This window comes from Trachypithecus francoisi, unplaced genomic scaffold (genome assembly GCF_009764315.1).
Source record: "Trachypithecus francoisi isolate TF-2019V2 unplaced genomic scaffold, Tfra_2.0 Lachesis_group10, whole genome shotgun sequence".
NCBI classification, from domain to species: domain Eukaryota; kingdom Metazoa; phylum Chordata; class Mammalia; order Primates; family Cercopithecidae; genus Trachypithecus; species Trachypithecus francoisi.
The window spans coordinates 13,164,347-13,179,280 of NW_022681455.1; the positions used below are offsets into that span (position 1 = coordinate 13,164,347).

General features: G+C 38.1%; 1 protein-coding gene and 1 long non-coding RNA gene across 16 annotated transcripts in view; one reads left to right on the top strand and one right to left on the bottom strand.

The window, feature by feature from the left end:
• PHACTR1 (phosphatase and actin regulator 1) overlaps positions 1 to 14,934 on the top strand; it is a 596,190-nt gene that overhangs the window by 385,287 nt on the left and 195,969 nt on the right. The window lies entirely within an intron of this gene.
• LOC117086739 overlaps positions 1 to 14,934 on the bottom strand; it is a 117,981-nt gene that overhangs the window by 2,055 nt on the left and 100,992 nt on the right. The window lies entirely within an intron of this gene.

Here is a 14,934-nt window from a genome sequence, read left to right on the forward strand (position 1 = left end):
ATGGCCTATTAATTTATAAAATAAGCAAATAGAGAACAGAGCATATTACTTTTCAGGGTGAGTGATTTAAATTTTGAGTCAATGGCAGCCTGCATCACCATCCTCAGCACTCACTTTTATTCACTTTTGGGTGATGTTCTGCTAGGTCTGCAGGATGCAAGTAAAATAGACGTGGTCTCTGCCTTGCAGAGTATTCTATTGATTTATTCTAGGTTTGATAGTTTCTGTTTTAACCAGAAAAAAAAAATGTGTATTGTGGGATCCTCCTACTATCCTAACTTTACTCTGGCATGCCTAAATCGGAATAGGCAGACTCAAAACGTAAATCTGCCCACAGCTGGAAGGTCATACAAAGATTGAAGTGAATGGAGGATGAAGGCAAAGGGTGGAGGAAGGGACGTGACCTTGAACTTTAGAAATGTAAATTGATACTAAACTCTAAAGTGAATTATTTTGAAGGGTGTTTTTGTTTGTTTGTTTGTTTTTTGTTTTTATTAGACCAGGCTTATAAAGCTTACTGGGTAACCTATCAAGAGGAAGAACTGGGTTTTGATCCATTGGCTTATCACATTTCACGTTTTATGTGTTAAGTCATGCAAGTACAAGAAAACAAGTGGATAGGAACAATTGCAGGTTTTGAAACCCAAAACGTAGCAGGGTGGTCCCTTTTGATCTGTGTGCCGTTTCTTTTAACTGTGTGCTTTCCAGTAGTTAGAGTCTGAAATAATCACAACTGGGAATGACCTTCTTCTCCTTTGAGCTCCCTATTTTTTTAACCACATCCCCATAAATGTTAACTTTTGAGTTTTATGTCATTCTACGTAGACAGCCTACAGAGGTTAAAATGAGAATCTTTCCAAACCACAGTCCCCCTCACCCCTCCTTTTTTAAACAACAGACTTTGCTGGATAGAAATCAAATTGATAACTAAAAGAAATAAATTTGATCATTTCTTTTCCAGCCCCTGGTGTTAGTTCTGGTATCCTAGGAGCCAAACAAGCGACTGGCTCATTCACAAGCCTCTCTAAAGGTACAAGAGAAATTCCTTCTCTGATTAGAGATTAAACCAATGCTTCAGATCTTTCAAATACATATGCTAATTAGAAACCGTTGGGCAACCATAGCGGGCAAAGTTTCTTACATTTGTGTCTTCTTTTCTACTCTTTAAACTTGGGGAAATCACACTTGGGAATCTTCTCAGGAAAGCAAATCAAGTGTTGGTGACACTGTGAGTGCAGATTAACATAATATTAGTAATTACACTTGGGAGGCTGTGGACACTTGAGAAAGATGTCATTTTGTCCTGTAGGGAAAAGAACAAGTGCAGAGACTGAGGATGTGATGAGACTCAGGGAATTGAAACTCGTGAAGAAACTCTAATGGTCTTAGTTTTCTGTTTGTCTTTAAAGCATTCTGATTTGGATATGTCAGCATAGTGACAAATTTATTAAGCATAGCTTTTGCAAGTGTTATTTTTAAGGAAAGTCTGTGTGTCTAGAGATGCCAGGAAAAATAACAAGGAGAGATTGGAACTATTCTATGAATAGTTTCAAGAGGCATGTAGCTTCTCCCTCCTATCATGTGTGACTTCTGGAATACAGAAAGAGCTTTTAATTGCATCTGTGTGCAATAAGAAAAAACAAAGGTGACATAGAAAGGCAGCATAATATAAGTTTTTAAATATATAGTGAATAATTAATCTGATATTTTAAAAGAAGAGGACTTAAGCTCTCTGTTACTATAAACATTAATAAGGTAGAGGATAAATAATTGGAAACATAAATGCAAATGTTGACAAGTCATGTTTACAGTCTTGTTCCAGAACAAAGTTAACTCCTTGTAACCCACACAGTTATAGACAGGGTCAGTTTGAATTCCCTTGAGGCGCTGGCATTCTAGCTAAGGAATACTATTTCTGGATCTTCAAATGGTCTACTGGTTTTATGTTTTGTACAGAAAATGGAAAGCATTGTGCTTATTTAAGGCGGATACATTTCTTAAAAAACATTATTTTTGTTGATGCAAATCAATCCATGTCTTGGCCTCCTGCCCCCACCCCTCTTCACCTCCCGCCCCTGGTTCCACCAGAAATAGTATCTTGTATTCTAAAATAATTCATTGTGGTAATTTATTGTTGTTGTTGCACTGATTGTGAGTGATTTGTAGTAGTATTCTGACATTTTCTTGATTGTAAGAGCAGAGGAAAAGTTATTTTACTTTTGAGACTTACAAAGCCATTTAACTTCATGCAAGGAAACTAATTTAAAGCTGAAGAATGCCCCTCTTGCCCTGGCTAACCATCTAGCCTGGCACTGAGTAGTTAATAACCAGATTCCTATTCAACCATGGCACATTGCCTTACTGCTAACTTGGCAGCCTCAGTGAGGCCTCCATACCACTTTAGCCATCCTACTGTGTTTCTCTAGAACATTCATTTTCCCTTTGTCCCCAGAGACTTATTCCTCCTCTAGTATCCCCAGATCTCCTCCCTTTCCATTTTCAATTTCCTACTCCCATCCCCACTATGTGATTTTTGCCCTAGGAGCCTAATATAGAAAACAGCAGCCCTCAGACAGGAATGCCCCACCTTCCCACTGTCCAATCTACCTTTTCTCTGGGTTGCTCCTCCTGTTGCAATAGAAGAAATGTCCCTCTACTTTTTAAAGATCAGTGTGTGTCCTGTTCTCCCACCTACTCAGAATCCCACGTCCTCTCCTCTCTCTTATGGATCTCAGTTTTCATTTATTACTGAATCCTTCCTCTACTCAGTCAAAACATACTGAAGCACCTCCCATGTTAGAAAACACTCCTTTGACTTTGTATTTTCCTCTGGCTACTAGTAGTTTCACCTCTCATCATGGAACTTCTCAAGTTGCTCACTGCTTTACTGAAACTGCCCTTGTAAGGTCCACACCCTCCATGGTGCTACTTGAAAGATTTCCTCTTACTTAGCATCCCAGAGATGTTTACCCAGTTGAACAGTCCTTCCAATTCAAGGCCCTCTTCTCTTGGCTTCAGGTTCACTGTGCCTTCCTGTTTTTCCCTCTCTCTCCCTAGCTACTCCTCCACCTCTGCCCAACCTCTACCTGTTACATCCCTGTTGATTTCTTTGTAGGCCTTCTCTTTGGGACTCCCTCTTTTGAGGCTTTTCATCACACACTTGGCTTCGAGTGTCATCTACCCACTGATACAACCCAAGTTTATATTTCCATCTATATTTCCTTCTAAGCACCAAACCCCTGCTTGATATCCCCAGTCTGTGTTGTGAGGACCTCGGATTCAAGATGGCCAAAACTAAACTCATCATTCACTTCCCAGACCTGATCCACCTTCTGTGTCTCCTTCCTCCATAAATGGCCTAATGTCCACTCTTTCACTCAGGATGAAAATAGTAATTCTGAACGCCTCCCTGTCTAGCACCTTTCACATCCAGTCAGTCTCTAAATCCCGCTGATCATAGCTCTTCATTATTTCTGGGATGTGTTCACTTTTTTCTAATTCCAGTGACTCCTTCCTAGGCTATCCACTAAGGTCTCTTGCCTGGGCCATCACAACAGCCTCCTATCATCTTCCTACATCCACGTGGGCAACCTGCAATCAAGTCTCTGCCCTGTAGCCATGGTAATGGTATGAAAGCAAAAACATAGTCATGTCATTTCCTGTTTAATACACTTCACTAACTTATAACACACGAAGTCCAGAGTCCTTGATGTGGCCTATGAGGCCCTGCCTGCTTCCCTGGCTTGGTCACTCCAGCCACACGGCCACGTCAATGCTCTGTGTTTCCAGCTCTGTGGCCTCTGCACATGACCTCCCAGTCTTCACCTGGATAAAGTCTTAGTTATCCCTTCCATCTCTGTCTAAGTGTAACTTGCTCAGACATCCTCTGAATGAAATCAGGCACCATTATCACAGTTGTTCATCATGCCTTTTAGTTTCCCTCGAACTTTTCTCCATTCACCATCATATGTCACCTCTTCTGATGATCTAACATTTGTCACCTCCAGTAGACCGCAAGTGGTAGGCTGTCTGTCTATTCAGTCTTAGATATTCCTGGCACATGGTGGATGCCCACTGATGGTAGTCAAGTGAATCAGTGAGTAAGTGTTGAATAGGAACATCTCCTGGAATGGACTGAATTCTCTGGTCACTAAGACTGGATGTTTTAGAGCCACTGGTGTTTTAGAGCTCCCATTCCCATTATTCCCATGGGATGGATGGGAAGGCATCCCATTCCCATGGGTGCAACTTGCTTGTGAGGTAGAGTGTTCCTGTTTTCCATCAAAAATCCCTCCTAGTGGAGATACTCTGTGGTTGTGGGTGTGGATATGGGTGTATACCCTTTTACCTCTAAAGAGTGTTTAATCTTGAAGAATTTTAAATGAACATGAAAGATAACTTAGGTAAAATCCAAACATAACTACATTGACCCAATAAAATGACATTAACTTGGAATGTTTCAACAAGAGATATTAATGCATAAACCCACTTCTCAGCTTTCTCTTTACCAAGATTGTTTATAGTTTGTTTGCTTGTTTTTTAAATTGAGAAACAAACAAGACACACATTTAAAAATTAGCACCTGCCTCAGTCAAAGTCTTCTGTAATTTATAAGCCTTATGGATGATATAAATCAGGAAGGGTTGTTAATTTAATGTCACAACAAGGGCTAGTTTTAGTCTGCTTGACTGCATAATAATCAACAATATTCAAACAAGCAAATATTGAGTGTGTTATGAAACCCTGGTGGTGAGGGAAAGAATAACAATAAAACTATAAGAGGAAGCCAAATACTGTAGGAGAGGAAAATATCTAGTCCTCAACCACCACTAGGTTTCTGGCTGACACCCCTATATCAATCAAAAGATAGATTCGCAAGCAAAAGAATACATAAATTTATTTAATGTTAAGTTTAGTATAAGCTTTGGGGGATAAAGACCCTGAGAAACAGGTAAACTTGTAAATTTTTGTGCTTAGGTTTGATGAAGAAGTGGATAGTCATAGGGAAATATGATTGGAAGCAAAAGGGTCTGTAGTGATTTTTTCTAGTATTTGCAAAAGAGAACTATTTATACATGTTTATAAACCCCAACCCTTAAACTTGATAAATTGTCTGCCTGTAGTAGGTATGTCACAAAACTACGAAGACATACCATTCAGTAAAGGACTGGAGGAAAAAATTTCTTTTTTCAGCTCTCCACTCACTTACCTCTAAAATTCTCTGTCTCCATACCTGAGTACCACACTGTTGCACATTATATTTATTCAGTTATTCTTCTCTTACCTTGCAATGGAAGTCTTTGTATTTCCATCTCCTGGCTTCTTAAATTCCCAAATTGTGAGCTGGCTGGATGGTTGTGTTTTAGTATGATTAACCTCACCAAATTGTGTGATTATTAACTTTAGGAAATCCTCTGTGGAATTGAGTTAATCAACCAACAAGCATTTCTTTAACTATGAATTAGAGGAAGGATTCTGCAGAATGTAAGATGATTGATGCTTGTGCCCTGTTTATACCTCCTCAGTTACTTAAGGAGGTTAAGATAATGCTGATAATAAGGAAAGGGTAAAAAGAAGAGGTGACCAGGTGTTCCAGATAGCAATTTCAATGACTAGCTTGTTTAAGCTAGTTCTCAGATAGTAGTATACAGTACATTAGAATTTCTTAAAGATTTTGTTAAAACTGATGTTCCTGGGCTCAACTCCCCCAACCCTCCAGAGATCCTGATTTAGTAAATCTTGAATAGTCTCATAAACTTTCATTTTTGTAAGTGTCTTAGTCCATTTTATGTTGTTATAACAGAATAACATAATACCACAGACCACAAGTAATTTATAATGAACAAAAATGTATTTGACTTATGGTTCTGAAGGCTGGGAATTTCAAGAGCATGGTGCTGGCATCTTTTGAGGGCCTTCATACTGTATCAGCCCATGATGAAAGGCCAAAGGGCAAGTAAGGGCAAGAGCAAGAGAGGGCAGAACTCACTTCTGTAACAGTCCACTCTCACATTAACCACATCAGTCCATTCATGAGAGCAGAGTCCTCATGACCTGATCACTTCTTATTAACCCCACTTCCCAAGACCATTTCACTAGGGATTAAGTTTCCAACACATGAACTTTGGGGCACACATTTAGACCATAGCAGTTTGCTTACAGGAGATATGGATGTTGCTGGTCTGACCACACCCAGAGGAGACCTGATTTAGTCTAGCCAACAGCAGGAGCAGCTGAGTCACATGATCTCCCTCTACCACTTTTGTAATAAACCTGTGTTGTAAGAATTGAAAGAATAGCTGAAAAAAATGTAGAAGAACCTCTAGTTTTGTAACTCACAGAATGATGTGGTCGGAGCGTGGTGGATATGGTACTCAAAACAGTATATTGAGTAGTGGGCAGTATTTCGCCATTGGTACAAGCAGCACGTGGGCTGACCAGATGCAAAAAGTATGTTGCCAGAATCTGAATAAGTGGGAAAGGACAAGACATTTCTGAAAAGATAAAAAGGAGCTTAACTTTTGCAATAAGAATGCCAGTCACGGGCCGGGCGCGGTGGCTCAAGCCTGTAATCCCAGCACTTTGGGAGGCCGAGGCGGGTGGATCTCGAGATCAGGAGATCGAGACCCTCCTGGCTAACACGGTGAAACCCCGTCTCTACTAAAAATACAAAAAACTAGCCGGGCGCGGTGGCGGGCGCCTGTAGTCCCAGCTACTCGAAGGCTGAGGCCGGAGAATGGCGTGAACCCGGGAGGCGGAGCTTGCAGTGAGCCGAGATCGGGCCACTGCACTCCAGCCTGGGCGACACAGCGAGACTCCGTCTCAAAAAAAAAAAAAAAAAAAAAAAAAAAAAGAATGCCAGTCACAAACTCAGTGGTACGTCTCAGTGATGCTGCTCATAATCAGCTGTTAACTCAGAGAAGACCCACCTATTCATGGAGGGAGCCTCCTTGGGTAAAGCCAGATGCATAGAATACTGGATTTCCCTACAGCATGCTTGCTGCTCAAGGGTTAATATCACTAGGTTTCAAAGAGGTCTTGCTGAACATCCATTCTCTAAATACCCCAAAAATTATCTGAAAAGGCTTTCCTCACTAGCCAGAGGATGCTTGTCAAAATTCGGCTAACTTGAAAAACACTTGCATTGCTTACTGACCCAGAGTTTCACCTCTGTAATTAGAATAGCACTTTTCTTTGTTTTCCCAGAGGGCAAAGGAGTTGCCAAGTATTTAGCAACCAGCATCTAACAATCCCCATGGAAGGAACTATTGATTGGGCTGGAGGAAAAACAAGTACAATCAAGTTTCAGACTAATCATCAGAATTCAACATTGACCAAGTTGTCCTGGAGACTCATTAAAACCCCTCTCTTTGGCTCTGAGTAAAGGAGTTTCTGGGTTTTTGGAGAAGGTCATTGGCCTTATGAAAAACCGCGGTTCTGAAATGTGGAATATTTTCTTACTCTCAAGGAACCAAAAACACAATGAATAAAAGTTGTAAATCCCCACAGTAGGTTTTGTAATTATAAGTGAAAGGCAGGGAGAATTTTAGCATTTAACGTCATAGCCCATCCATTCACAGCAATTCCACTATGAATTATGCATATTTTTATGTCAATTTTGGTGTGGTTGCTTTTGGCTTGGCAACATTACAGAGCAACCAATGCTGTTGCCACATCTGTTTTAGGTACCTAGGTAGACTGTGTGGGACCTCAAGAATGTACAAAATCACCTTGGGAGAAAAAAAAGTGGTGCCATTGTTTCCAGTTTCTAAATGTCTACATTAGTAGTGAAAACTGTTCTTATTTTGAAAAGCTCACAAAACATCCTGGTATGATAGCAGTGTATACTATTTTGAAAATGTAGTTGATGTGGCATTATGTTATTCATATGCAAATCACACGTGGAAAAATAATCTCTAATGTGACAGACAGACCCCCATTGCTTCCTTTATGGCCAGCCAACCTTGGTCCAAGAAGCCAGCTTGTAAAAGGAGCTCACAACTTTGCTTTGTTCTTTGTAGTGTGAGGCAGTCCAACCCACGCTATTTTCTTTCTTTCTGGAATTTAAGAGGCTCAGTTTTCCTCGGCTTGAATTGATTGGAATTTATTTTATGATACCATCAAAACAAAAGAGAGAAATTTTTCTACTTATTTCCACCTATTAACGTTTGTTGCAAATGTGGCTTGGAAACATGCAAAATAAATTACTTCATCCTGTTGGGAAAAAATGCCATGCTGTTAATTGTATTGCTTTTCTAGCAAGCATATTAGTGTTCAGCAGTAGATATAATTGGAGGCACATTATAAATTAGAGATGGGATGGCCACTCCTAAGCATGAGATCTTTACTAGCTTTGGATATAGGATATAGGGTATCTGAATTCTTTTCCAAGGAAAAGCAGGAAAGTTGCTAAAAAATGCTGACTGTGGTTTGTTATTGTTGTGAAAATTTGCAAATACTTTCTGTAGTGTTTGAATGGTGATTATGTTACTTTTATAAGAAGAAATTATTCTTGAAATAACAGGTGTTAAAATCTTTAGGACTACTCTAATTTCATTCATTTCCCAGTACCTGTAGTAGTTTCTTGAGATGAGCTTTTCTTTTTCCAAAACCAAAAGTATATATAATTGTTAATATGGGGTAGAAGTGTTTCTTTGTTCTGAACTTTTAATTTTGAACTGATTTTAAACTTATAGAAAAGTTGTGAAAATAGCCTATAAGATCCTTATACCCCATACCTTGTGACACCCATTGTTGGCATTTGACAAAACCATAGTAAAGTGATCAAGAGCAGGATCTTAACATTGGTGCCATATTATCAACTACAGCATTCATTAAAATGTCACCTGTTTTGGCAGGGTGCAGTGGCTCATGCTTGTAATCCCAGCACTTTGGGAGGCCAAGGTGGGCAGATCACTTGAGGTCAGGAGGTCGAAACCAGCCCGGCCAACATGGCGAAACCACATCTCTGCTAAAAATACAAAAATTAGCTGGGCATGGTGGCACACACCTGTAGTCTCAGCTGCTCAGGAGGTTGAGGCAGGAAAATCGCTTGACCCCAGGAGATGAAAGTTACAGTGGGCTGAGATCGCACTACTGCATTCCAGCCTGGGCGACAGAGTGAGACTCCGTCTCAAAAAAATAAAAAATAAAGAAATTTTTTTGGAAAAGTATTTCACCTATTTTTTCCATTAAAGTTTATTTTCTTTCCTGGATCCTATCCAGGACTTCAAATTGAATTTAGTTAATATTTCCGTTTCTCTTGAGTCTCCTGTAGTCTCTAACAACTTACCGGTCTTTCGCTTTCATAAAAAATATTTCCTGGCCGGGCGCAGTGGCTCAAGCCTGTAATCCCAGCACTTTGGGAGGCCGAGACGGGCGGATCACGAGGTCAGGAGATCGAGACCATCCTGGCTAACATGGTGAAACCCCGTCTCTACTAAAAAAATACAAAAAACTAGCCGGGCGCGGTGGCGGGCGCCTGTAGTCCCAGCTACTCGGGAGGCTGAGGCAGGAGAATGGCGTAAACCCGGGAGGCGGAGCTTGCAGTGAGCTGAGATCCGGCCACTGCTCTCCAGCCTGGGCGACAGAGCGAGACTCCGTCTCAAAAAAAAAAAAAAAAAAAAAATTTCCTTCAGCACCATAGGAAACATAAAAAAGAAAAAAAATTTCTTAAGGCAAATGTTTTATGTAATCTGGTGAAATATATATGCAAGATCATACCTGTGTGTGTGTTGAGGGGCACACATGGTGACTGAACAGGAAACATTTGAACTCCTTGTTTGCAAGAAATATGACAGGGACCTTGCCAATATGTTAATGATATGTGACAACAACTTAGCCTAATTCATCAAACTTTACTAATTCAGATTACTTGAAAAAAGCCACTAAATTTAGTTTTTTTAAAGAGTCTGAATTTTACTTTAAATTATAGTTTGCAAATAGATCAAGTTTTATTCCATTAACTTATAAAATTCTTAATTAATATAGCCTTTCATTCTTATTGTTGTCTAGATCTCATTGAATATATAAGGCCAATTTAGAATTAGCATAAGTATTAGTTGTATGTGGTAGATTATGTCCACTTCAGAAAGTAATTTTGTTCCTTAAATATTCTCCCTAAGAAGGATCTTACCATTTTTATTCCACTATAAAAAGATATTGGCTATGCAAAGATAAACCAAAGCCTGAATCTTACCTATATTCTATAAATTTCAAATTAATATCATTCAAACTAATAGGTTTGTATTGTATGAGAATCTTAAAGTTTTGTGCTGGAATATGATTTTGGAGAGCATATGAACTGTTTATAAACGAATCTACTCTTGGTACATTGTCCTCTGTCCTTTTTCCATCACCACAGTCATGTGTATGCAAGAGGATCATGAGCATGGTCTGGTAGGTAAATGTGGCAGTAATTCTCAACACTTCACCTCTCCTTGAGAATGACTGTTGGGCCAGCATGCCGCTCACACCTGTAATTCAACCACTTAGAGAGGCCAAGGGGGGAAGATTGCTTGAGCCCAGGAGTTTGAGACTAGCCTTGGACAACATAGGGAGACCATGTCTCTACAAAAAAAATTTTTTTAATTAGCTGAGCGTGGTGGTGCACACCTGTAGTCCCAACTACTCTGGTGGCTGAGATGGGGAGATCACTTGTGCCCAGAGGGTTGAGGCTACAGTGAGCCATGATTATGCCACTGCATTCCACCCTGGGTGACAGAATGAGACACTGTCTCTGGTGTGTGGGGTGGGGGGAAGTATACTATTAAATGGAGATACATACGCCGCAGTTCCAAAAAGTGTTTTTCCTCCTTTAATTCTCTTTCAACACTTCTGGCATTGAGTATACAGCAGTTCAATTCTGACACTAACCATCCAGTTAGCACAAACCCCACAATTGTAGGGCATGGTTGTGGTCCCTAACACGACTGCCCTTACTAAACATGCTGGCCACAAGTAGTACCCCGACCACCCATGCTTCTGACTGACTGCCTACAAATCTAAGGTTTCTACCTTTGGCTTAGTAATTCTCCAGAAGGACTCACAGAACTCAGGGAAGCACTAATACCCAATTAAAGGAAAAAGCTGAGACAAAATTAATATAAGTATAAAGTTTATTTGGACCAAGCTTGAGGATTGCAACCAGGAGCATAGATTCAAGTTGCTCTGAATATAGACTCCATTAGCAGCAGTTACAAGTGGATTTTTAAAGAATACAAGGGGGAATGGGGAGTGGGCTAATATAAAGTTGTTTATCAGGAATTCTCATTGCTTTACAGAAATAACATTGATCAGTGATTGGCTATCTGTTGTTAAGCTACAGGGTGTGAGTTATAGTGTCAGGTACAGCATTAGTAAGTTAATTTATAACTACTTGTGGCAATAGCAAACAGTTTTAAGGATGAGTATATAGTTAAAGGAGGAAGTAGGACATGATTGCTGTCTCATTTTAACGTTTCTATGGGTCTGATAATTTAAAAGGTCTCACATTCCTCAGATAAAAGTTATTTTCCTTTTTCATTGATGTTGCTTTTAGGATATTCTATATAAACAATCATATTGCCTGTAAATAAATATTTATTTCTTCCTTTAAATCTGGATTCCTTTGATTTATTTATTTTTATCTTACTTGATTGTGCTGGCTACCCAGGATCATTTTAAGAGCATTTTATGATACAGCACAGTGTTAAATAGAAGTAGTGAGTGAGGACATCCTTGCCCTGTTGTTGTTCTTAGAGGAGAGTTGTTCAGTCTTTCATCATTAAATATGATGTTAGCTACAGGATATTTGCATGGGCCCTTTGTTTATTTTTGTTCTTTTATTTCTTAAAAAACAGGGTATTGCTCTGTCACCTGGGCTGGAGTGCAATGGTGCAATCATAGCTCACTGCAGCCTTGACCTCCAGGCTCAAGCAATCCTCCCACCTCAGCCTCCTGAGTAGCTGGGACTACAGGCATGTGCCACCATGCCTGGCTAATTATTTTATTTTTTGTAGAGATGGGGTCTCACTTTGTTGCCCAGACTGCCTTTATTAAGTTAAGGAATTTTTTTCATCTCTAGTTTTCTTTAAAAATCATGAATGGATGTTGAATATTGTCCAATTTTTTTTCATCTTTTGGGATAATCAGATGATTTTTCTCCTTTTATCTATTAAAAAGATGAATTGCAATTCAATGCCTTTTGAATGTTTCACCAACCTTGCATGACTGAGATAAACATCAGTTGGTTTAAATATTTTGGGTTATACTGTATTATACTTGCTTTATATGTTACTGGATTAAATTTGAAAATATTTTGTTAAAGATTTTCATGTTTATGTTCATGAGAGATAATGGCCTGTAGTTTTCTTGTAATGTTTTGTTAGGTTTTGTTATCAGAGGAAAGTTGACATTATAAAATGTGTTAGGAGATGTTTCCTTCTCTCTCTCTCTCTCTCTCTCTTTCTCTCTTGCCCTCTCTCTCACACATTCCAGACAGACTGTTGCTCTGTTGCCCAGGCTGGAGTGCAGTGGTACATTCACAGCTCACTGCAGCCTTGACCTCCGAGGCTCGAGCAATCCTCCTGCCTCAGTCTCCTGAGTAGCTGGGATTATAGGCATGTGCAACCATGCCTGGCTAATTTTTTAAGTTTTTGGTAGAGATAGGGTCGCTATGTTGCTAGGGCTGGGCTCGAACTCTTGGGCTGAAGGGATCCTCCCACCTTGGTCTCCCAAAGTGCTAGGATTATAGGTGTGAGCCACCATGCTTGGTCTGTTTCTCTTTTTATCTAAATAAGTTTGTGTAAATTTGTTATTATTTATTCTTTAATGCAGAATTCAGCAAAGAAGGTATCTGTACCTGGAGTATTCTTTGTGGGAAGGGATTCAATTTCAAAGTCACTATCTTTAATAGATATAGAACTATTTGCTTTCTTTCATCTTGTGTTACTTTTGATAATTTATGTCTTTCAAACCATTTCGTCATCTCATGTCAGCTGTTGAGTTTATTAACCAAAAGTTGTTCACAATATTCCATTATTATCCTTTTACTATCTATAGTATCTGTAGTGATGTCCCTTAGGTCTTCTTCCATTCCTGATATTCATAATTTTTAAAATTATCTTTTATTCATGATCAGTTTTCCTAGAGGTTATCACTTTGTCTCATCTTTTCAAAGACACAGCCTTTAGTTCCATTCATTTTTCTTTCTAGTGTTTGTTCATTTCCTTTCTCATTGATTTCTAGTCTTTATTATGTCATTTTCCTCTATTGCCATTCAATTTGATTTTGCCTCTTCCATTTCTTTAAAATAGGATGTTGATATCATTGATTTTCTTATATTACAAAAGGATTTAAGGTTTTCAGATTTTCACTTAAAGCACTGCTTCAGCTGCATCTCATAAATTTGGTAGTTTACACTTTCATTATCATCTACTTCTGAATATTTTCTAGTTTCTTTTATGGCTTCTTCTTGGACTCGTTGATTATGTAATGCTAGTGTTTAATTTTGTAATATATAGCTATTTTTCAAATATTTTTGGTTTTGATTCCTAATTTAATATCACTGTAGTCATAGAACATATTCCATATGATTGGAGCCATTTTAAATTTAATGAGACTTTTTTATGACCCAGTGTATAGAATAACTTGGCGAATATTTTATGTGTCCTTAAAAAGAACGTGTATGTTGCAGTTTGGGGTAAAGTATCTGATAAATGACAATTAGATCAAGCTGGTTTAAAGTGTTCTTCAAGTTTTCCATGTCATTACTGTGTTTTTGTCTACCTTTCTAGAAAATACTGAAAATTTCTCAGAATAATTATGGACTTTTGTTTTTTCCTCCTTTCATACTGTTAATTTTTGATTAATGCATTTTCAAATTCTGGTGTTTACCATTATTATATATATTGTCTTTAAAAATTGACTTATATTGTTATGTAATGATATTCTTTATATCTGGAACTATTTCTTGTCATGCAGGTTATTTTATCTGACATTAATATAGCATTCCAGGTGTCTCCTGTTAGTGTCTAAATAGTATATCTTTATTCCAATCTTTCACTTTTAACAAATCTATGTCTTTACATTTAAATTATGTTTGGTTTCCAGTAGATGGCATATAGTGATCAGGATTTTATTTTTGTGCATTTATCAATATGGTTGGATTTAATCTACCATTCTTGCTACTTATTTTCTATTTGTCTCATCTGTTCTTCTTTCCTCTGTTTTGCCATCTTTTGAATTCAGTTTTATTTTTAATTTTTTAAAGACATTTTATGTGCTCTGTTTGCTTAGTAGCTCTATTGTTTTGTTATTTTATTGATTGCTCTGGGATTTACTATATTCATCTTAATTTTATCGTAGTCTACCTTCAGATAATATTATACTACTGCATGTGTAATATCAGTGCCTGAAAACAGTAAATCTCCATTTTCCTCCTCACTCCTTGTGCTATTGTGGAAATACACTTTATTTCAACATGTAAACCTCACAATGCGTTATTACTTTTTTAAACAGCTAATTATCTTCTAAATAAATTTAAAACTGAGTAAAAGGTATTTTTTCCATCCTGCTTTTTATTTTTATGTAAATCTGAGTTTCATCTCATATTCTTTTCTTCAGCCCTAAAAAACTTCCTCTAATATGTCTTAACAGTGCAGACCTACTAATGATAAATTGTTATAACTTCTGTTTATCTGAAAAGTTCTTGATTTTGCCTTAATTTTGTGGGAATTTTCTCTGAGTATAGAATTACAGGTGATGTGTTTTTTTCTATAATATAAACTTATTCGTTCATTGCCTTCTGGATTACATTATTTCTAATAAGAAGTCAAAGATGATTCTTATCTTTTTTCAGCTGTATCTAATATTGTTTCTCTCTGACTACTCTTAACATTTTCTTCTTATCACTAATCTGGAATAGTTTGATTAAGATATGCATTGGTGTCTTTT